Source organism: Symphalangus syndactylus, chromosome 6 (assembly GCF_028878055.3).
Source record: "Symphalangus syndactylus isolate Jambi chromosome 6, NHGRI_mSymSyn1-v2.1_pri, whole genome shotgun sequence".
NCBI classification, from domain to species: Eukaryota; Metazoa; Chordata; class Mammalia; order Primates; family Hylobatidae; genus Symphalangus; species Symphalangus syndactylus.
Window position 1 is genome coordinate 106284670 of NC_072428.2, and position 23925 is coordinate 106308594.

The window sequence follows — 23925 nt, forward strand, 5'->3', positions numbered from 1 at the left end:
GTGTGTCACTCCAACCTCTGGTTCCATGGTAACATGTCCTTCTCTTTTACTCTGACGTCTGCATCCCTCTTATAAGGACTGTGTGATTTCTTTGGGTTGACCAAAGATAACCCCATAAAAATCTCCCCACCTCAACATCCTTAACTTAATCACATATGCAAGTTTCTTTTGCCATATATAGTAACATCCACAAGTTCCGGGGATTAGGACATGGACATATCTGGGGGTTCATTATTTAGCATACCACAACCACTTTAAAAAGAAATATTATAGGGAGAGAATATAGTATAGAGTGAAAGCATAAAACAGCTTGCTTGCTTCACAGACACTCAAGAGTGCTTTTTAAATGCCGGATGTTTTTATAAGTGCTTAACAAATATTAGTTCATTATTACTCTCTACAGCCCTAAGGCATAGGCATAATTATAATTCCCCATGTTTCTGATGAGAAAGCTGAAGTACAGAAAGGATAAGTTACTCGTACAAGGCTTTGTGGTTATTTAGAGCTGGTATGAATCCAAATCATGCCTCTTAACTAGGTGACCTTGACACAGTATTTTCACTAGAAAGAACATATTTTACATGGTTGGTGTGAGTATTTAAATCAAATAATGTATATAAAGTGTTTATCACAGTTCTTGGCTCAAAATTTACTCATTACATGGTAGATAGTAAAATAACTATGTTAGAGACATCAGCCAAAATAATGGAAAAGAAGAATAAAAATGGTTAGGGAACTAGAAACACTATCATCTTAAAAATGGTAGTTTAGCTTGGAGAAGAAAAGAATTATATGGGGGACATGATAGCTGTCTTGAAATATGTGATGAACTTTCATGTGAAGGAGAAGTAGATTTATTTTAATGTTCCCCCATAAAACCAAACTAAAACTTAAGGGTGGAAATTACATGGTGATAAAATCTGGCTCAAAAAAAAAAGGAAATATCTAATAATTAGAGTGTTACACCAATGAAAAAGGCTGCCCCAGAGTTTTGTAAGCTTTCAGTAAGTTAAAATGTTCAAGCACAAGCTAAATGACTCTCTGTAGTATATAAAATATAGAAAGGATTTCAACAATGAGAGGAACATTAAAATACATTCATGCATTTATTCAGCAAACATTTACTGACCATCTTCAGTGCACAGTGCCTGTAAGGCCCCTTACAACTCTAAAAATAATAGAATCTACTATTCTATGAATGAGCAAATAAGAGCACATGTCCCCAAAATGTACAGAATTTTGGGCTGATTCTCATTGAAGGGTCTGCTGATTCTTTCAGTCAGGTTCTCTGGTTTGTCTGGCAACTGCAATAAGCTTTATTTTCACAGTCACTTATCACTAGTCACAGGAAGACTTTTTCTACAGTAAAGAATCAGTTCTTAATGGGAAAATCACTCATTTTTATATTCTGATAAAAGAGACTTCTCTCAAAAGGAAAGAAAATAATTTTATTTCATAATAGTTGTTTTTTTCTTTCAATCCATGCAAACAAATGTAATAACATCTTTTAACCAAAAAATAAAGAGAAAAAGAGGATTTCTCTCAATGTGGAGCATTTGCCATCCTTGAAAGAATCCAACAAAAATAAACCACTCTGTTGGACCCACAAATAAATTAATTATGGTGGAAATCTATTGAGTCTGATTTGTCCTGGGAACTATTAAGAGGTCGACTACCTACTTCCCACTTAATCTGCTTGACTAAATAAGATTGCTTTGTTGGAGAATTACCTGAATTACACACCGAATCCAAGAAAGTCTCCAATTAATGAGCAAAATGTCCCCAAAGTCTATACCATCCATACAACATTTCACCACACAGCAGCTGATGGCATTTATTACACAGCCGTTAGTAAGTGTCAGAATTAACCAGACAATAGGATAGACCTCTCTGTGATTTTTGCTGCTTACAATACTTTCTTAGCAGAAGATACAGAATAGGAATAACAACAACCCAAATACAAGTTGACTTTAATGAGCTCTTACCATGTGATGGTATCATCATAGGCAATTATTTCAATGACCATGTCAAGCAGGAACCCCTCTTATCCTATCTAAAGAATGTGATGGAGCCAAAATTAAAACTAACAGGGATGTGGAGTTCTCGAACTGTTATTGACTGATAAACTGCTTCCACAATCTTTAACGCTTTCCCTAACAAAGATGAATAAGTTAGAAGAAATATTGAAAAGTAATTACAAATCTGTATTTTGATATCTTTTACAGAAATAAACAGTGTGCCAAAGATGGGATTAGAACCTAGTTCTCTAGATACCTATGTTCCAAATAGCTACCAATTAAATTAAATGTAAAAAGCATCCTCAGCCCTGTGGGCTAGCCACATCACTGAGTTATTAAGTATTATGCAAGATTCTGTATAGGCAAGAACATTGCTCTAAAATATGGTAAAATTCCTTCTCTTTCCTTTCAAAATGCCCCAAGGCACTCGTATACATTGTGGACACCACTGGCCTGAAAATTCTCAGTTGAGGGAAAAAGAAATCCAAAATCCTTGAATTTATAAGAGCACTAAAAGCATCTAAAATGATAACTATTTTGCCCCTTTAACACCAAAAGATCAACTGATTTTTATTTTTCTCTTAAGAGTTGACCTTTATTTAACCCATGGCATGCCAAAGTTATGGCCTGAAGCAATTTTTTCAGTGACTGCCTTGACTTGGGACAAGAATAGACATTTCACTCAACCTGTCTCTGAATCATCATTCCATATCACTACTGATGGTCAGTCTAACAAAGAAAAACAGTTTTCAACATTTAGAAAACACTAAAACTTTCTGTTGAATTATTTATTCCCTCCATTTCAAATACGTTCAGACCTGCAAAATGTTTGCAAATTCTAAAATTATCAAATGTTTTCTCAAAGTTTTCATTAAGTTCTTCAATAAAACGTTTGTATTCAGTTATGTATAAAAAATAATGAGCTCATTGTGCCTGCATCATAAAAAGCTAAAACCGTTTCTTTTGATCAGTTGACTACCTGCTGGCACCTTTTCCTAATGGGGAAATTAATTTTAAGGCTTTGTGGTACCTCTTTTGGCCCCTATATAAGTCCTGCACCTATACACAATTGTTCAGGGCACTCTCACTATTTTGAACGTAATAAATGAGGTATATCTAAGAATTTAGACATGATTAGTGGTGTCTAACACTTTTCCTCTAACAAAAACAAATTCAATAGTTGCATATTATGAAAGATTACAAAATGAAAGAGAAAAGTGCAAAGATACAGTAGGAGGTATTTAATTTAGAGATTAAGGATTTATGGCTATAAGCGCTGGAAGGCACATCTATGAGTTATCCAAGGGAGAATGCAGATTCTCTGGAGGTTTATAATGACACAAATAGCTATGTTTCTGGGCTGGCATAAATGGGATCCTGGTTATAGGTAGGCAGCACAATAAAATAACTATCTGTGTCAAAAAGTCTAGCCCAAGGATTTCTACAAAAAACTTTCAATGACAACAGTATTTATATGAACATAATTTAATATTAGCACAAGCATTTTATTGTGGATCATCTTTACCTGATTTTACTTCCTGAGCAGCACTGATCTTTAGAAAGTCAATGAAAAATGAATCAATATCTACCATACATTGAGCACTTTGCTAAGCATCTTATTTTTTATATCCTTCAATAAATCTATTTATTAATGCTTCCCATTTTTACCAAATAGAGAAGCTGAAACTCAACAATCATAAGTAATTTGCTCCATGCTACACATTTAAGAAGTGGTATGTTTAACCCAGATACGTTTGACTTGAAAACAAATACCCCTAAACTACATTATACAGAAAAATCGTATTAGCAATAATTGAGAAAAACATGGATCCAGCCAATGCAATAGGTCCGGAAAGATAAATATGAATTAAAATTAATTTTAAAATACGCATTTATTAATTGTAAATGATACAAATAACTACATAGAAAATCTATGAGAAACAACAAGAAAAATGAAATGAGAGCTTAAACACAATAAACTCAAGGAATTAACCAAATCATACGTACAATATTTTGAATATATGTTAAAAAAAACATTGAATTATACACTTTAAAAGTGTGAATTTTATTGTGTGTAAATTGTATGTCATTAAAAAGTTAAATAAAATGATTACACTAGCCAGTTAATATGGGGTGAAATGGAGTGGAAATGAGGACTATTCACCAATAGTATGAATGTAAAAATTTGAACAATTTTTCTAGAGGGTAATTACATTTTATTTATCAAAATCCAATTATTATACTTTTTAAATCTAAAGAATTAATCAGAGATATGGCATTAGGTTTATATACAATAAATTTATCATAGTCTTGTTTGAAATAGGTCTCCCAAAAGGAATTTAAACAGTGGAAACTATATAAATCCAGGAATTTCTAAATATAGCTTGATACATCCATATAAAGTCATGGTTCAGAATAGTTAATTACATTGGAAATGCTTACAATGTTAAGTAAAACAGACAAGATATAAAAAAAAAAAAGAAACCAAAGGTTAAAAAGAAATTAGAGCTGCAATGAATGTTATGAGAGAAGAGGATTTTTTTGCAAAAATATATTCGGTAAGACACAGGAAACTGATGCAAAGGTGCACCTGGGTCTGGGAATGAATTCTTACATTTGTTGGTGGAGAATAGGCTGCGACTGGTATAACAGGGAGTCAAATGCTTTCTAGCTTGTTCTGTGTTTGTAGAGCCCCTGTGTTTCAGGGAAGAAGATGGGCTGCTATTCCATATCACTTTTTTTCAGATAACCAAGACTTCTCCCTCCATGGAACCTTTGCAAAAGCTCCTTTCTCTCCATGGAATTTTCTTTTCCTAGATTTTGACTTGGATGGCTCCTGATGCACACTCCACATTCACGTCTTCACTGAAAAGTCACTAGTTCAGTCAGGCTTTTTCTGCCCATTCATAGCAGCATGGCATCACCTGGGAATTTGTTGGAAACACAGAATTTCATGCTCCACCCAAGACTTATTGAATTTGAATCTGCATTTTAACAACATCCCCAGATGATTCTCATGCACACTAAAATTTCAGAAGCACTATCCTTACAGTCTGTGATAGAGACTGCATGCCAACTCCCTGCATAATTTTCTCCACAGGGCTTATGCATATCTAAAATTATTTATTTGCTTTCTTAAACGTAGTTTCATTAGCGTAGAATTTGTTTTGTCTTTTGCCTGTATTCACAGTTCCTAAATAGTGCTTAATGTACTGCTGGGACCTAATGAATATTTGTTGAATGAAAGCACAGAATAGGGAGAGGTATAGTTCAGTAATTTTGATTGAAGAAATGCCATATTGTATCTTCACTATCTAAATAACTCTGTCTTTGGGGCCTCAACTATTGATTAAAGCGATAATAAATTGTGTTCCAGTCCAATGCATCAAGTGCCTGTAATATTTACTGGTTCTATAAAAAACCCTAGCTAATAACTTTCAGAAGGATAACCAGTATTATTATATGTAAAAATAAGAGTAGGTTGCTCAAAAAGTTAGAGAATTGCCATGGGACTCAGCAATTGCTCTTCTAGGTATATGCCCGAGAGAATTGAAAACAAATGGTCAAACTAATCTTACACACAAATGTTCATAATGTTCATAGCAGGATCATTCATAAGAGCCAAAAAAGTAAAAACAACCCCAAATGTTTATCAATGAATGAATAAATCTGCAAAATGAGGTATATACCCTCAATGGAATATTATTCATCCATAAAAAGGAATAAAATACCATTAATGTTACAACATAAATGAACCTTGAATATATTACATTAAGTAAAAGAAGCCAGATACAAAAAGCTGCATGTTGCCACATATTGCAAAAGCCACATACATGAAATGTCCAGAATAGGCAAATTCATAAAAACAAAAAGCCAATTAGTGGTTGTCAGAAGCTGGAAGGAGGGAGGAATGGGGAGTACCTGCTAATGGACACACAGTTTCTCTCTGGGGTGACGAAAATATTCTGCAATTAGATAGTGATGATGGTTGACATCATTGTGAATGTACTAGAAGTCCCTAAATTGTACACTTTAAAATGGTCAAGATGGTGAGTTTTAGGTTATGTGAATTTCACTTCAACAAAAAATAAATATATAAAAGCAAATTACTATTTTAAGACATAGTGGCATTAAAATATATTGACTTGCTATCCAGAAATTTTGTTTTACAGACTCACTATTTCAGAGGTCAGAGTTCCAAATGATTAATATTATGTGATGATTATCTTTTTCAGATAGAGATAAGACAGGGAAATAAGGTAAAAGAAATGAGTCTGGGATTTGCCTAAGCCAGGACTCAAATTCCTTTGATCCTTGGCTAAAAGCCCTGATTGGTCCAAAAGGTCAAATGGGAAGGAAAAAGCAGTCAAGAATAAATCAGTAAAATAAAAAATTCATTAAAATGTAGCTATTGGGAGGAAAGGATATAACCTTCCTTTCTTCCACTAAAGAGTGAATTGACAACCTAATTTTCCGAACAGGTAACAAATGTATAGCTGTAGCTAGGTGCCCAGAATTTCTTCTCTACAGGGAAATGTTGGAAATAAATTAAGGAGGAGTCTTCAGACTTACTGAAGCCACTGAAATTGTAATTGTTGTTACAGTTGCAAGGGTTTATTAAAGATCATCAGGAAACTTGGCATTAAAAAAGTGTTTGGATAGATAAGACCCCTGTTTGCACTTTAAGCCTTTACTGTTAATTACATGTTACTGTGACTAAGCACTTCAAAAGTGACTTTTATGAACTGTGCTATTATTTCATTTAATAAGAACTTGTTATAAAGTCACAGGTTAACAAAAGTTCATTAATAAGTTGAATGTTTGGAACTCAGAAAGCATTTTCGTATGGAGCAATGTTAGCCATGGTGGTTAGGTTTCTGTGCAAGTGGGGTCTAAGAAATCAGGTAAGCCATACACACCTGCCCTCATAACACTAAACAGCACACTACATGTTTTAAAAGATTTCCATGGAAACATGCATTCAGCATTCTGGGACCAAGACATCTCTTCCCTCCACTGCATTAGTGATGCTTGTTCATTCATTCATTCATCACTGAATCACTCATTCAACAAGCATTAGCAGTGCCTGCTATGTACCAGGCCCTTTAGCAAGTTGTATTCCTTTTTATCTGCCAGGTAGTAGGCTTTCTTCAACTTGGAGGAAGTAACCATTGGCTTAGCATATGAGCTCCAGCATAATGAGAAGCAGAAGATGAGGCTCTAGGGCAAGCAGAAGCAATGAAGGTTGAGGACGACTGGAACAAGGTGATGGCAAATGAATGATTCTTTAGCCCAGCTGCCTATGCCCCTTTCCCCGACTTTCCTCATTGTGGCCAACACTGGTGTTAGTGTGGAAACCTCTAGTGGATGACAACAATAAATGTCAGCTATGTAATAGATGCCCTTTCTGGCTTCATTCTCCCTTAGAGCAGTGCCCGGGATTGGGAAATGCCAAGGAGCCAAACAAGCGGGAGAACCGAGATCTACATTTTTTTTTAACCGATCCCCCCATCTTACTTGAAAGTACAAATCAAAAAGAAAAAAACAGAGAAAGGAAAACATTAATGAACATATATCCATAGGTATGAATGTTATATATCAGGGATTGTGTGAAACAAAAACGAGCAATTGCTGAACTCACATTTTTTTAAAAAACTACGTTACCAACTAACAAAGATCACCACCTAGTGGCCCCAGCAAGATAACTGCACTTGAACAAGATGCACTGGAATTCAAAAATATTGGGGGTTTGTTACAAGAATGTAAGGTAACATTGAAGTCTCTCCTTTTGTCCCTTGGATCCAACCCCTCCTTTTTCTTTCATTCTGAGTCAGTTTCTCTTAGTTTATGATTCCAGTTGGTCTTGAAAGCATTCTATTTGCAGTTACCTTTACTTTAATCTTTGCAATTAGCTACTTTGTCATCTTTTGAGTTCCTCATCTTTTGATACACCATAAGCCCTTCTGAGTCTTGCCTGAAATAGTGGGTTTAAACATCATTTTTGTCATGCCACTTCCCTACAAAAAAAAACTGAATGCTTACGTGGATTCTGTTGTCACTTATATCAAGCCTGGTCTAACCCGCACATCCCCAGACTCCACTTTTGCAAACATAATGACTGCCCACTGGGTACTTTTCTTTATTGATGCTTCACCACACTCAAATCTCAAACATAGCCACCCTTTTTATCTATTTCTGAGTACTCTCATCCAACTCAAATTCCACCTTTTCATAACTTTTTCCCTACTACTCCTATCATGTTCACTTCCTTCTTCTCTAAGTTCTTACATTCATGGTTATTAACACCAAGTTTATGATTTAATTATTATTTAATTGTTTTATAAGTATTATGTCTGCAAAGGAAGTTCCATGGTTTAAATGTGTCTATATCTCCCACAAATCTTAGTATGACATTAAACATAACACGAGAGGTCAATGAATAAATCACTGATTTAGAAATGGATAGATAAGAATTCCTGCAATTAAAGGACTTTAGTCGTCTATGGGTAGGTGACAAGGAAAGAAGAAGGAGAGTACGGAGTGGGGAAAGATTGCTGGAACTATATTCCATGAGTGGGAAAAGATTAATTTTATCCACCTTTATTATGTAAAATGCCAGTGACAAATTGAAAGAAAAGTATCTCCCAAAATGCCAGGATACATTTAAACATATTCCAAAATATATAGTATAATATAACCACGAAAGTTTTTAATGGAATATAGTTACTTTGGGTGCAAACAGTGAAAGAAGCTCACTCAGACAAAGAGAGGGAAAAACGAGGTAAAAAAGAAATTGTTATTAAACAGGTAATGAAATGCTAACTTGCATTCTAACGCAGGACAAAGTTTTACTTCTTGGGCAGCAGCATAAAACCTGCTCCAGGGATGTGAATTACAGATACGTTAGGCAGCTGCACACTGGAAATAGCAAGACTGGGAGAAAGTTCTATGCACTCAAACTTTGGCGTATAATTCAACCAACTTTGAATGTGAATGGAAATATTTTACCCCCAAAATGTGAATAATAAAACAAATAAAATATTAAATAATCTACTCAAATGAAGAAGTCTGCAGAATAAGTAATGTGAACTTGAAAAATCTCATTAAGTGTCACCAGAATTCTATTTCTAGTGCAACCGCAAGTAGTTTTATAACTAGGTCTCCAGTAAAATAATTAGACTATTTTAAGGGATAGCAACTGACTCTATCTTGAGGAGAGGAAAGAAAATGCTTCTCCTATGTAAATTTTTCCCCCAATTTTTCAAACTGACATTTTCAAAGGCATCATAGAAGGACAATTACTTCTATTCTGTATATATTGCTATTTTACCACAAAAGAGCACTATGTATGCAAGGCACTGTGCAAGCTATGGTAGAGGTAAACAAAGAATGTAAATGGCCTGCATTATATCCTCAAGTATCTTACTAGGGTGAGAAGATCCACATGTATTCAACAGATCATAAATAATTCCATAATTAATTTTTAAGTAACTATACCAGATATTATGCAGATAGCCTGAATTTTCATACTTCAACAAATATTGAAGGCCTACAATTAGAAAGATGTTATGTTTTGTGAGTACAAAGTAAATCCATTACTCAACTGGCCCTCAGCAACAGTGAGTATAATAAGAAATGGACAGCAGATACCTCAATAGAGATGAGATTACTTGATGAAAGAAGCATAATCTGTGATTTATCTTAAAACGCAGGTGTGATTTAAATATGCAGGGTTGCAGGGTATTAGAGAAAGCATTGGAGGTGGATTTATCACATGCAAAGGCACAGAGTTGATAAAGCAAGGATGGGTATGAGAACTTAGATCATTCCTTTTAGTATGATGTATAGAAAATGTGACATGAAACAATAGGAAATGATGTTGGAAAGCTGACTTAGAACTAGAGTATGGAAGATATTAAATTCCAAGTTAAGAAATTTGGCTTTAATCTATCAAACTAGGAATCAACGAAATTTTTGAGCAGCTAAGTAAGACCACCATGGTTGTGCTTTGGAACAATTGGTCAGGTAGCGATGCATGAATTGGTCTTGAAAAAGGAAGCATGGAGAATACATTAGTTTAGGAAAGAGGTAATGTTGGCGGAATGTATGGTAGTGACCGAGATAGAATGGAAGGGACAATTCCAAGAGATCCTACACAGAAAAAAAATTGACTGAGACTTGGTTGATTCACTTAAATATAAACATCTATCAAGGATGAACTCAAAACTAATGCCATTTAGAGAAACGAAGACCAAAAGAGGGTAAGGTTGGTGTCTCCGGGGATTGGACAACTTCAGTAAGACATATTTGCAGCTTGAAGTGCCTTTCAGAAGAAAATATCCAGCTGACAGTTAACAATATTAAACAATTGAGATGAAAGCTAAGTTGTGATTTGCAAACCATCAAGAGTCAGTGTAAAAGAACTGAGCAAACTGAAATCTCAGAGCTTGTACAGGACAGCAAGGAGAGCCACCCTGACACCACAGAGGCCCAGTAGCGAAAATAGATCATGAGAAAATGTAACTAGGATCAGCTAGCTTCCCACATCCCTACCCTGCATTTGGTCCTCTTCAAATATGATAGGGATTTATATATTGGAGAATTTAAGCCAAGCAGTATAAAAATCTCCCAGTAAGAAAGGCATAGGGAAAAAAACTCAAAAGAAAACGAGAAAATGTGTACAGGGGATAAAAGAATAAAACAAAGCCTGAAATTAATAACCTCAAAACAATATCTTTTATGAAATAAAAATCCAGATGCACTAAAAATGGACAAATCAATTTTTTACTCACTAAATAAATGTAAGGGACTATCTTAAAATGCAGAAATAAAAGAGGTTGATGGAACTAAAAGAAGGGAAAAAATAAGATAGAGGTTCAATCATGGAAGTATAACATTAAGTAAACTACTAGGAGTCCCCAAAAGAAAATAAAGAGGGGGAAGGGATGAACAAAGAATAAAGACATTATTTTTAGAACTGAAGCTCATTAGTTTCCAGATGGAAAAGGCCATAAAGCACCCAGCCCAAGAGATGAAAAAAGGAATACTATCAAGAAATTTTAGTGAAAAAAGAACACAATAGCAATACACTTTCAAAATCTGAGGGAAAATGACTTTTAGTACATAATTATTAAACTAGTAATTAGGGAGGAGCATGGATAGAAAAAAAGACATATTCAAAAAGGTGACATCTTAAAATTTTATTTCCCTTTTATACTCCTTTGATCCACTACTGAATGATATACCCAAGTCAATTGAGGGAGTAAACAACAATGGACAAGGGTGAGATTGAAAAAGTAAAAACTGTTTCAACAAAAAGAGGACAAATGATATCTAAAGAACCACTTTCCCCCGGGTATACACAACAACCTGTCCAGATATTGGGACAAGAGAATGAAGGACTCCTGAAAAAAGAACCCTTTGACAAAATAAATTAAATAAATAAATATTGCCAAATGGGATTTCTTCCAAACCTCCAGTGGTAGTAGATTTCTGGTTTATTGGTCTTTACCTTAACTTCAACCTTTCTGACTGGTTTTGACTTAGATGAAGCTCCTGAAAACAGTACATGTCTGCACTTTGGTTTTTTATCCGATGTAATAATTTGTGTCGTTTAGTTGATGAGAATAATTTGTTTACTTTTGTTGAAAGCACTGTGTTTAGCAAATGTATTTACCTCTAGACTTTCTAACAAATCCCTATTCGTTCTATTTTTTTCTTTACCTTCAAGTACTCCAAGATTACTCATTGAATTACTCATTGAATCCATCCTCTCATTTTGCTATTACCACCACTGCACTCCAGCCTGGGCAACAGAGTGTGACTCACTGTCAAAAAAAAAAAAAAAAAGTAAGAATATTGGGAATAAAAAGGCAACTTATGTGAAAGAAAACATAAATTTGAACCTGTTTCCCTTATATTTCTAAGTAATGGCTCATCCTCCATGTTACAAATTCATATCAAGTTATGGCTTATCTATGTTGCCTTTTATAGCCCAGTCACACCCACACCCCACTTTTATGTTATTCCTGATTCATTTACCTCTCAATATTTTTGTCAAACTACTCTTTTTTTAATCCATCTAAATATATGTACAGTCTTTGAATTTATAAGGCTTTTCTAAATATACTACTAAAGCAAGCCAAAAACCACAAGAGAAAAGATCAGCTACTAAAAAAGCAGTAACTCAAAGTACATAACTTTCCTACTGCACAAACTAACATGCTCTCATGTAAAATGCAAAATAGTCAATAAAGCTGAAACTTGGGCACACTAATTTGAAATCACATTACACATACGCAGGAAGTTAAACCAGGTTAAACCACTCCCAGCAAAACATAATATATGAAACAAAAATATTTAAAGCTAGTAATGAGAAAACAATGATTAGCTTAAAAGGAATGAGAAATAGAATTGAAGACTTTTCATTGGCAAAAATAGAAGCTAGAAGACAATGGAGTAGTAATGAGAAAATAATTATCAATTTAAAATTTTATACCTAGCTAAGCTGACACTCCATGGTGAGGGCAAAGTAAATCAACTTCTACACATGCAATAACTAAAAGAATTATCCAACAAGAATACAACTGATGCTGGGGGAAGGTGTGGTTTATAATAAATAATTATGAGCACAAAAATGATAAACTATGTCAATATACCAATTTAACTATTTTACATAAAAATAACTAATTTTTATTTTTATAAATCAAAGCTAAACTAAAACTCTAGACTAGTGCTTCTCAAAGTATGATCATTTGATCTGTACCTGTGCATGAATTACTTGTTATTGATCTGCAGTACTTACAGAAACTGTGTGAAATTGTTTTAGATATTTGACTGCCTCAGTGTTATTGATTGAGGAAAAAACAAACTTTTACTACTGATAGTTTGAGATGTGTGTTTCTGGGTGGTAATAGCAAAATGAGAGGATGGATCCAATGAGTAATTCAATGAGTAATCTTGTAATACTTGAAGGTAAAGAAAAAAATGGAACAAATAGGGATTTGTTAGAAAGTCTAGAGGTAAATACATTTGAAAAACACTAAAAGAATAGAAACAGAGAAAAGACAATGGAAGTAAGTGCAAATATATCAGTGCTTTCAACAAAAGTAAACAAATTATTCTCATCAACTAAACGACATGAATTATTACATCGGATAAAAACCTAAAGTCCAGACATGTACTGTTTTCAGGAGCTTCATGTAAGTCAAAACCAGTCAGAAAGGTTGAAATTAAGGTAAAGACCAATAAACCAGAAATCTACTACCACTGGAGGTTTGGAAGAAATCCCATTTGGCAATATTTATTTATTTAATTTATTTTGTCAAAGGGTTCTTTTTTCAGGAGTCCTTCATTCTCTTGTCCCAATATCTGGACAGGTTGTTGTGTATACCCGGGGGAAAGTGGTTCTTTAGATATCATTTGTTCTCTTTTTGTTGAAACAGTTTTTATTCTTTCAATCTCACCCTTGTCCTTTTTTGTTTACTCCCTCAGTTGACTTGGGTATATCACTCAGTAGTGGATCAAAGGAGTATAAAAGGAAAATAAAATGTTAAGATGTCACCTTTTTAAATATGGCATACAGAGAGCATTAAATGTCACTGTGTATTAAAGATAATATAATAATCCCCAAGGCTCACCAAGAAAATAGTAAAGGAGCAAAATCTAGAAAACAACCCCCCTTGCATGGTGTTTTTCTTGCTACCTTTGTATTCCTAATATTCTTACTTTTTTTTTTTTTTTGACACTGAGTCTCACTCTGTTGCTCAGGCTGGAGTGCAGTGGTGGGATCTCAGCTCACTGCAACCTCTGCCTCCCAGGTTCAAGCGATTCTCCTGCCTCAGCCTCCCGAGTAGCTGGGATTACAGGTGTTTGAGACCAACCTGGCCAACATGGTGAAACCTCATCCCTACTAAAAACTCAATATTCTTACGTTCTATAATTTCTGAGGCTAGTGCTTAGCCAAATTGTGGAGAAGATGGGTATCATCATTCTTCCAGATGCCTTTTTCTGATGTACATTTTCCCCTTCAGTGGTGGCTTCCTATCACCATAAACTTCCTATCACCATAAACTTCCAGTGCTCTCCTTCCCCTCATGCTATGATGCTTATCATTGAGTCATTTTTTTTCTGCATTCCTGTCTATATCACTATATTCCTGCCACCAAACATGCAAGAACACACACACACACACACGCGCACACACACAGTTACTTGAAAAACTTATTTTTGTTCACTTTTCCAGATTTGAAGCCCTATCCACTAGAAATCTCCTCTGATTAACCAATTGTGGGGTGTGTTGTTTTCTCTTGTAAGTTTCCTATATTCTCACTAACATTGCACTTATCACAGGGTGCTATCAGTTTTTTTTCTTATCCATTCACTAGCTAGACTATGAATTTCATGAGAGCTAAGGCCTAATCTGTCTCTTTCATTGTTATCCTAGACGTGCGCTTTATGGCAGCATGACAAATATATAAGCAAACATGTAAGCGAATGGCAGAAATTTTATCAAATGCAGAGAGAAGGAGATGAAAATGGTAATATAGTAACCTACAAGAAAAAGTAATACTACACAGTTAAAGCTTGGTGAAAGTCCTATGAAGAAACTGATAAGAGACAAGTGGTCAGAATCTCGAGTTTAAAAACGCATAAATTTCCAGATAATCATTCCAGTTAGCTCATTTAGAGCTTATTTATGTGTCTTCAGTCCTGCTGTCTTTATTCTGCACAGTATTTATTTTTTGGGGTAGAGTGGTGGGGACAGAGTTTCCCTTTGTTGTCCAGACTGGAGTGCCGTAGCACAATCCCAGCTCACTGCAGCCTCAACCTCCTGAGCTCAAGCAATCCTCCCACCTCAGCCTCCCGTGTAGCTAGGACTACAGGCACAAACCACCATGCCAGACTAATTTTTCATTTTTTGTAGAGATAGTGTTTCACCATATTGCTCAGGCTGGTTTCAAACTCCTGGGCTCAAGTGATTTGCCCACTTTGGCCTCCCAAAGTACTGGGATTATAGGCATGAGCCACTGCACTCAGCTTGCATTATATTTCTCAAAGACTTCCTTCATCTTCATTCCCTTTGTAGAATCTTTCTAGTTAAAATTTTCTATAAAGTAGTATACACACAAATTTACATGACACTATATGGATGAACTTTCCTTTTACTTTAATAGAATCTACATTAATGTGTATTAATACTAATTATATTTGGTACATTTAAGACCCAAGAGCTCATTTATGCTATTGCCTTATGTGCAGCAAATTTTTAAAAGTAAGTTGATTTATAAATAATTATTAAATATACAGTCTAGTTGGAAAACAGATGTGACTGTGTTTTCACATCATCTGTAAACTGAGCCAATATGTCATCAATGCCATCCATACGCTCGTGGAAATAATTAATAAATATTTTAGGATAGAAACCATGTGCCTTTGAACACGGCACAAAGACCAGTCACTGTAGACTTCCTTCTGAGGTAATAGGAACCCACTAATTAGGACTAGTCTGTAAGTCAGCTAAAATTCATTAACAATTCTATCATCCATAACATAGATCTTCACCTTGGTCACAAAGATATCATGAAAGTTTATATCTAGAATAGATTTCTCATTTACTAATTTAGAAACCTTACATATATTAGAAAAGCAAGTGTAATCATATTATGTTGTTATTATTTTGAACTAACTGCATACAAAATATTGCCTCATAGAGAGTCCTCAAAAATAAATAAGAAAATAAAGTAATGGTTTTAATTAGCACTGTTCACTGTCTATATTTAAACATTTTTTTCTAGCAAACATGAGTGTACTTGAAAAAAAATTGTTTCCTCAAGTATTGTTCCATCTTGTTTCTATCATCATCTCCACTCTCCTTAAAGAGTTTGCTAAGCAATGATAAAATTTAGATTAGCCTCTGCCCTAAGAGGTACCCATTGCAATGATGATTTACAGTATTAGTACCCTTGAGATATTAACGCACATTAAATATAAAGTGAATTGAGATGAGCTTTTCCCACAGGGGCACAATAAATAGTAAGATCCAGGTACTTAATTATTGTTGCCACTTTCTGCACTCCTAAAAATTTTCCTTTGAAGTTTTACTCTTGCTATAATTATATTAGGTCATTATGCTTCACTTTATGCTCCAAAAGCCTATAAAGCACATTTGATGGCGATGTCAGAATGGTTGGCTTTTTTTTTTCCATCATAAAGTATGCTGTTTCCCCTAGATCAGCAAAACATGCATAGCAGGTGATAAGATGTACCGCAGAGAAGCCAACGGCATCATTTTAAGGAGTTAGTGCATAAAGTTGGCCTATGAGTCAAAGAAATGTATGCAATCAAAATTACTCATGGAAATCCCCTAACTCAACCATAAACCATATCCTCTAGTGTTGTTTATACGGCACTCTTCAAAAATGCTATTTCTTAATGTTTTCTTAAGGTTTTGAATAAATTTCTGCTTCCTGGGTCTGGCATCAGGTAAAGTAGTTGGCTATTCAGGTCTACAGTGAATTTTTTTAAATATGCAAAAAAGATCAAAGCTTAGAATATTATCAGCTAAGTATAACTCTCGAAAAACTGAATGTGCTCAAGGATCAGGTCTAATAAAGTTAATCATTTTTACAGCTTCATCAAAGGCAATCCTAAGTAAAGTTGGCATTGTTTTCTTTAACTGTGAGTGCATGGCAGTGAAGAATATAATGATTGACTAGCAGTTTGGTGCCACGGCCTTCATTCATAAAAAGGCACATGAAATTTATTCACCATTGCTTTTGCACAGTAAGTGCAAATACTCAAACTGTGAAAATGGAAAATAACATTTTAGCAATAAAATGTTTTAGGAGACACCTCGGGAACCGCAGAACATTCTTTGAGAACTACAGCATTAAAACAACTTTTAAACAAGCTATAGAATATTAGTTAGCTGGAAAAAAGTGAGAAATCTTTTCCTGAAATTGCAAAGTATCATTAAATTTTGTTGTGAATGTTTACAGTGAATATTTTAATTAATATGCATATAACATTTTACCAATTTGTTGTTTGTCTTTTATCTCATCTATCTGTCCTCTTTTCAGTACATTGTCAACTTTGTAGCTTTGTTTCATTAATTTTTAAGCTTTTCTTCAAACAGTTTTACAACTAGTTTAGAAAATAAATTCATTATTACAGTGCTTAAAATGGAAATAAATGTATGCAATAAAAGCTATCATCGATTTTTAAGGTGCTTATAATCTTTTCAGTTTTTGTCAATTTTCAAAAGTTACACAGTGACAAAGAGTGATTTAATTTTTGTTTACCTCACAATACCTTATGTTTAGATGCTCAGCAACAAAACTGCAAACATGTGTTATGTACCAAACGAAAATAATTCTTTCCTTAATTAGAAAAATTTCTGGCGAGGCACGGTGGCTCATGCCTGTAATCCCAGCACTTTGGGAGGCCGAGGCAGGCAGATGACTTGAGGCCAGGAGTTCGAGACCAGCTTGGCCAACATGGTGAAACCCCATCTCTACTAAGAATACACAGATTAGCCAGACGTGGTGGCGTGTGCCTGTATTCCCAGCTACACAGGGGATTGAGGAACCCCATAAAGTGGACATTGCAGTAAGCTGAGATCACGCCCCTGCACTCCAGCCTGGGTGACAGAGCAAGACTCTGTCTTGGAAAAAAAAAAAAGTTGGGGGGAGTGGGGAAAAACATTCTTTGCCAATAAATGATTTCTGGGAAACATAATTTAATCATTTAAATTAAAGAATTTTCATGCCCCTCTTGTTGATTTCCCAAAAATGTAGCCTTTTTTTTCCTGACTGAATTGTTCTTTGAAATAATTGAAAGAAAAAGAAAATTTACCTCTTTACTTCTCATATTCTTGTGTTATTTTTCAGAGCTTAACCTATGGTACTGTAGTAAACGCTGAAACTTTATGAATAGTAGCTTTTTAGATGCCTAAGTCATCTTTAAGATTAGAGAGTGATGTTTATGAAGTAGAATACTATTGAATTAGTTAAGCAGGTAAAAGAGAAGAACAGGTCCTGAGAAGTAATAATGCAAAAAAAGCAACAAAAAAAAATTAGATCAACATAAGCTCCTGATGTGTAATCACTGACAGAAAAAGCCAGCAAACCAAGCCAAGAGATAGCAGGCCAGTCAATCCAGACTAAAAGCTTAAGCTAAAAATAACTGCCTCACTAGGTCTTTGTAGAAAAATTCTACATGCTAAGGATGTCAACTTAAATGTGTCTGGTTTATGAATAAGAATATTTAAGAACAAAGGCTGCATACATTAAAAGAAATAAAATTAATATAAAAGACTGAGTCAAGTAAATGATCTGTGTAAGTTCAGAAACTTTTAGATTAAATAGTTGAAAAGCTGTGAAACTAGAATGACAGCTTTCATCCTTTACCATATTTAAAGCAGGGTGTCTATGCTTGACTTCTGTTCTCATGCTAGACATAAAAAATAAGAATAAAAAGAAAGAGGGAAGGAAAAATGTATACTATATATTGCTGCTTCTAAATCAATTACACATTGTACACAAATTGAATCACCTCTTAAAAGTTAATCAGAAACATTACTATGCACAGAAATGACCTGTTTTCCACCTAAATTCTAGTTCAAACTCTTCCCTTTGGGTCTGTGAAATTTTTTTTATTCACTCATTTTTATTACTTTTACATATCAAGAGTAAATGTGGTTAGTTTTGAATCATTTATTTTGAAGGAAAAAAAATTACATGAAAACTGAGATTAACAAGACTGTGAGCATTGCTATATGAAAAATCAGAAGTCTTGTTTGTCCTTTTTTGATAACTGCATTAAGTATATGAACCCAAATACTTTCTCTAATTATACACATCTTACAAATATGTTCATATTAATGGAAAACAAAAGGTATGCTATAGCTTTGTGGTAGAGTGGCAATAAATGCACCAATTATACTTAAAGTATTAAATAATGTTATAATACTGGCCTTTGAAACTAAAATAAATGTCTTATTTATAAAGCATCAGGAAAACCTCTTCAGCTCCTGCTCAAATACGTTGCACATTTGAATAATGCCAGTCTCTGTAGGACTTGATATTGGACTATGAATATTTGACCTAGAATGTCATTAACAACTTATACATTTTAAAATCACGTTTGAAATGCGGCAAAACTAAGATTGTAGTGAATTTAATTTCAAAGTCATACTATCCCTCCTTTTATGCTGTATGTGGTAATCCTTGATTTTTTTGCACTGATGCTAAATGTTAATGAACAGAGCCACCGTGTACCATTTCACCTGGAGCAATGAAAACATTAAAATCTCTTTAGAAGCCTGAATAAAACTTTATTTTATAAATATAATCCATGTTAAAGCTCCACCGTTTCACTGTACTTTTGAAATAAGGGCACATGGAAAATATGGAAGCGTTTCCTTTGAGATAGCTAACTAAAGCTACAAAATGAGCACGGTACAGCATTTCCAAGGAACATGGTTCAAAAGTTGTACGATTACTACTAAGGTTGTTTTATTCTCTACCACATTTGGAACAGGAAGTCTGTGTTGTTCTTGAAGAATTCTGAAAAGCAATGTCACACTCTGATGACCTCTTCTCCTCATTAAAACGTTCCCAAAGACAGCGCTCTGCATGATGTTTTGTAGCTTCAGCAGCCATGAACTAATTTGTACCTCTTATTTTGATCATGCACTGGTGAAAGCACCAAACAATATTTTTCTTTAAACACAGAGAGGTCTTTCAACAGCTCAGCATGCACTTCTACCCTCTTTTTAATCTTGGAGCACCTATTTATTTGCTCTTTTCACCACTAAATCTTCTTTGCTCCTTTCTGCCCCCTGCAAAGTGGCTAGTTAAAAATCTTCAGTGTTTTTTCTTCATAGGCTTAAACCATTAAAAGGGTATTACCATAAAAACAGAGATGAGGGCTTATAGATATAGTACGAGGAGAATTTGCATTTCTAATTTTTAATCCAATTAAACTAAGATAATATTTATTTAGTTACTACCTTTCTATAATGTGTATGATCACAAAAACCAATATAAAAAAATTGCTTTAGAAAATTAGCTTTTAGGGTTCTCTGCAAAGACTAGTTCCTCACAGTGAATATTAGAGGACTCTTTTTAAAGCTTATTTGTATGTATATGACTCATTTATTTTCCATACCTCTACACTTTCTTTGGTTCAATTACATCAATCCTTTCTATATGTTTCTCTATATCACCAAGAAGTGTCTTGATTATTGTATGCAGTGTATAGGAATTTGGTTTTTAAGCCATGCATTTAATTTACTCAGAAAAAACAAAGGAGAGGGACTACAGTAAAATGACATTGGTAACGAATATGACTTTTTAGGCAGTAATATTACGAACTCTATTAATGAAAACAATTCTAAGCAATTTAATAATTCAAAAGTATTGTTTTAAAATGTATATTAATTAGAGTTACATAAAACTCAAATATGCATATCTGCTAAAATTGGTTAAATTATACCAGATTTCATCAAGCTATGGTACAGCTGTAAATAGAACATAGTGCTAAGATTTCAGGTCTAGTTAAGGAGAAATGTACCACTATATACTAATAAATAGATTCTTTCTTCATCATGAAATATTTATTCTCACAAAATGTATTTACTGAACACATTGGATTTCCCTTAAACAGCTTGAAGTTAATAATGTAAACATTTCACTATTAATAAATCATAGTATGTTTTCAATCTCAATAGAAAATTGAATATTAATATTAGGTTATTTATAATGTTAACTCATTGACTTTCAAATTTTAAAAAATCAGTTGATTCTTGAATACTATCCTTTATAAAAATGCAAGTCATATGAATAATTTCTCAATTTATTTTAAAACTAAACATTTGTAAGAAAAGAAATGAAATAACAAAAAGGTGTCATTTATGATGATATTATCAGTATTTAATTTTAGTGTCATTTAAGATTTTTTCAAAGTAAAATTAATTCAATTAGTTATCAGAATAAATTATGTGACTTTTTAAAGCACCACATCTAATTCATTGATCCCTTTCGCTATTCCAAATCTCTCCTCAATGAATTATTTTTCAATGACAAACTGGAATGTGTAAAAACTGTTAATTTCATATAATATTCCTCCAATTTAATCAATATTTGCTGTTTAAAATTGTTTCTTCTATAAATTTGTCTTTGGCTAATATAATCCTAAAACTTTACCACATGTTCTGTTGTGTCTCTGTCATATCTTAAACATCATTTCCTCATCAGCGTGGACTTCAGAGTGACCAGCAATTATCACAAATTTTCTTGTTGATCTTTTCCCCCAAGAAAAGAGACTCATCAAGCTGTTTTTGCCTTTTAAAATAATTTTTAAAAAGCATCTGAGATATTCAACTCTAAGTTGTATTTATGTTTCTGTGTCTTTATGTTTGACAGGTCTAGTTTGAGACTTTAAAAATGCTTACCAATGGACTTCCAAATCCTCAAGGGAAAGAAATAAACACACACAGTGCCAGCTTTCTGGGGTCACCTTACTTGCAAAAGTGTTGCTTTTTGGCTTTGTTTTAATAAACTCAGAGAGACTTGGATGTGAGTATAGGCCTTGATAGTGACTCTCTCGTAAACTTGAGCAGCTATTTCACGTCTTTGAGTCTTAACTTTCCAACTATGAGTTGGGTTTAAGGATTCTATTCTACAAGTTATTAAGATGATTATAAATGATATATGTGAAGATGATTAGGGTAGATGCTAACTGGTAGTTACTCTCGGTTGAGAGTTTAACTGAATTCCCCCAAACATTAAGAAATTTACACACACTGCATCAACAGTGAAATTCTACTAGAAGGGTTCAAATGTCAAGAAACCTGGTCTTTTTAGTTCACAAGTCATCTTACCTTCCTATCAATTTATAAAATTTGAAATAAATACCTAAGACATTTTTATTGATAATCAACTTAAAAGATACTTGTGAAAGCCCTTTGTACAGTATAAAACAGTTAAGAAAATGAAAATATTAATAAATAAATATAAATTTTAACATGAATATGAATAAAATAAATGAAAATAATCAAAGATTCTAGATTTCCAAATCAGAAGAAATGTGGTCATTTGTTTAACCATGCACTTTATATGTGAAAGTAAAGAGATTCAGACAGTCTTTCCTCAGGTTATATACCTAGTCAAACACAACATTCATTTGTGCTATGTAAATCTGCCTCTCCAAGGTTGATAATGAGATATTTTCCATCATGTACAGGATCTATTAAATTAAAAATCTGACACTGCTGCAATAAACTAGATTAAGTGTAATCAAGTAAGATAAGCCATTATATTTATAATGAGTTCAAAATAACAGATAACACTAAAATCAGGTGTTATATGTACATGATATTTTATCTTCACAGACAGTGCACTGATTTTCTGATTTTTTCCTAAGCATGATATTATCTGAAAGTTAGGATCCTGTTTAGGTGTACAGTTTAATGTTCCATTCTGACTTTTGTCCACTAGATGTCCCCAGTACGTCACAAAGAAGCTCTGATCTCGTATAGGCCCTTGTTAGGGAGAATCTGCATCTTTTTGAAGTGAGTCCTGAGATAACTCTGTCAAATGATTTTTATTCCTGAGTTCATTTCATCCTCAAAATTAACAAGCTACTAATCTACAGAGAAATGCAATCATTTAAAGATTTTTGTCTAAGAGACAGAACATAACTTTGCCAATTTAAGAAGCAATTAAAGAACATGTATATCTTCTTTTCTGAAATGCATTTAAGAAATCAAAGACCTGAAACAAGTTAAAAATCCTTAGAGGAAAAGTTCATAGCCTTGAAAAGGAAGACTCTTAACACAACTTTTAATTGTATTGATTTCAAAGGATGAATAACATTTACACAAAATAGTTCAGAAAACTTTGGTAACAGCAGGAGCCTTGTTTAATTTGAACTCTAATAAATTAAAGAAAAAAAGTAAAGGCTCGAGCGGTCACCCAATGTGTCCCCTCCTAACTCACACAAAAACCTCTGTAACAAAGGCTACGAGACTGAAATACAATAATAATTGCAACATGGGGATGTTCAATTAGAACTAAGCTTGCAAAATGCCGTCTTTTTTCCCCAAAAGCCCAGTGAGCCCATATTACAGGAGGCTTCTACCTCTGACTGAAAAATAACACTCTCTGGGGTTGCTGTGGCAGATTGCTGCACTAGAGGGCTAAGAATCTACTCTTCTAAAGCAATTCAATAAGGATTCCTACAAGGTGTCTCAAAATGGAAGCACTCAGGCAGCGTGTTTCTGCCTCTCAGGGCAAGAGGTAAAAAGTTCAGCCTGTGAAGTAGAACAGTTTCTGCCCCAGAGCAAGAGAGAAAAAAAGTACAAGAGCGTTCTGATGAATTATCTCTTACTCAGAGCTAACACGGGCGTCCCAGGAACAATGGCCAAGTCTAACCAGAGTTGACAGCCTCCATTCACTGCCCAGCACTCCACCCCGCACAGTGTCAGAACAATGATCCATTCTCACCGCTTCTCAACCCATCCTCAGCCTTTCAACAAACCTTCTCCATTCAAGAGCCACTGCTTTATCGTGTTTTCTTTGATTAAAGCGCACCTTTCATCGCACTAGAATTTTATTGTTATTATTTATTGAGTGTGCCAAGAATGGAGGTAATGTAAAAGAAAAAGTTTAAATCATTGAACCTTGCATTTATTTAGTTTATGATCAAGGTTAAGAAAGTAAACCAAATCTTAAGAAACAGCTAGAAAACAATTTTGTGATAAACTAAGGGATCCTGGCAAGAATTACTCTGGTAGTTCACAGAAGGAGATTATATTTGTGTCCTGGAGAAGAAAGGTTTGTAGAAGAGAGGGAGTTTGAAATAGGCCTTAAAGGATTGGGAGAATTGAGAGAAAGAAGGTAGG

The 23925-nt window shown here is 34.1% G+C and overlaps 1 protein-coding gene across 7 annotated transcripts in view; it reads right to left on the reverse strand.

Moving 5' to 3' along the window:
* Window positions 1-23925, reverse strand: part of TFEC (transcription factor EC) — a 227338-nt gene that overhangs the window by 184496 nt on the left and 18917 nt on the right. The window contains exons 2-3 of one of the 7 annotated variants that reach the window (XM_063642144.1): window positions 11742-11845; window positions 4633-4942 (exon numbers count right to left, since the gene is read on the reverse strand). The exons of 5 other annotated variants lie outside the window; for them this stretch is intronic. The gene's annotated coding sequence lies outside the window, so the exon portion shown is untranslated. The remainder of the gene's footprint in view (window positions 1-4632; window positions 4943-11741; window positions 11846-23925) is intronic. One more of the 7 variants, XM_063642145.1, reaches the window with a different exon arrangement.